General features: G+C 34.8%; 3 protein-coding genes across 3 annotated transcripts in view; 1 reads left to right on the top strand and 2 right to left on the bottom strand.

Moving 5' to 3' along the window:
* Nucleotides 1-795, bottom strand: part of LOC106878762 (monocarboxylate transporter 14) — a 47,661-nt gene extending 46,866 nt beyond the window's left edge. The window contains exon 1 of the mRNA XM_014928086.2: nt 717-795. The gene's annotated coding sequence lies outside the window, so the exon portion shown is untranslated. The remainder of the gene's footprint in view (nt 1-716) is intronic.
* Nucleotides 1-1,065, bottom strand: part of LOC106878757 (uncharacterized) — a 401,005-nt gene that overhangs the window by 187,518 nt on the left and 212,422 nt on the right. The window lies entirely within an intron of this gene.
* Nucleotides 1-1,065, top strand: part of LOC106878761 (uncharacterized) — a 148,047-nt gene that overhangs the window by 73,903 nt on the left and 73,079 nt on the right. The window lies entirely within an intron of this gene.

Here is a 1,065-nt window from a genome sequence, read left to right as displayed (position 1 = left end):
AGATATATATATATATATATACACATACATATATATATACACACACATACATATGTATATATGTATGTGTGTGTATGTATATACGCATGTATGTATTATGTATGTATGTATATACATACAGACGCACACATATGTGTGTGCGTGTGTACACAGATAGGAAGATAAATAGATAGACAGACAGACAGACAGACATACAGACAGACAGACAGATAGATAGATAGATAGATAAATAGATAGATAGATAGATAGATAGATAGAGAGAGAGAGATAGGTGGATAGATAGATAGATAGATAGATAATAGGTGGAAAGATAGATAGATAGATAGATAGATAGATAGATAGATAAATAGATAGATAGGTAGGTAGGTAGGTAGGTAGGTAGGTAGTGTATGTGCACGAGGGGAAAATGTAAGAGAATGTAAAATATTTTTTGTTTTAGAAAATCATAACAAAAGTCTACATCACATATTTACCATCGAAACAACTATATTTTCTTGTGGCGGCACAGAAACCCGATGTGACGACGAGTTTACCACAGAGAAAACTGTGGGTAAAAACTAGAAGAGAGAGAAAAAAAAGTGTTGCTATCTTGTAAGAATCGCCCAACTACAAGGAGAAATACACAAGTTTGCCTGCAGCCATCGAACAGTAGATAAATAATCGATCGGTGGAAATATTTAACAGCCTCTACTGGCGGAGTAAGTAGAAAAACTCACCTTTATGGTTCCGTTACTGATTTGCAACTGTCACTTGTTCTGTTGGCTGTCGTCTTATTTGGATTGGGAAGAAGCGGGGCGAAGGGAGATAACCAGTGTTGCCGGTAGTTACAGAGTGGAACCCCCTGTTCGGTTAGCTTTTCTATCTATATACTTGTGTGTATGTATGTTTGTATGTATGTATGTATGCACGCACGCACGCACGCATGTATGTATGTTTGTATGTATGAATATAAGCCTATGTATGGCTATGCTTATCTCTCTCTGTCTCTCTACATCTATCTATCTATCTATCTATCTATCTATCTATCTATATATATATATATATATATATATATATACATATATA

The sequence above is a fragment of the Octopus bimaculoides genome, chromosome 4, assembly GCF_001194135.2.
Source record: "Octopus bimaculoides isolate UCB-OBI-ISO-001 chromosome 4, ASM119413v2, whole genome shotgun sequence".
In the NCBI taxonomy this organism is placed as follows: Eukaryota; Metazoa; Mollusca; class Cephalopoda; order Octopoda; family Octopodidae; genus Octopus; species Octopus bimaculoides.
This window is presented reverse-complemented; position numbering and strand designations above follow the sequence as displayed.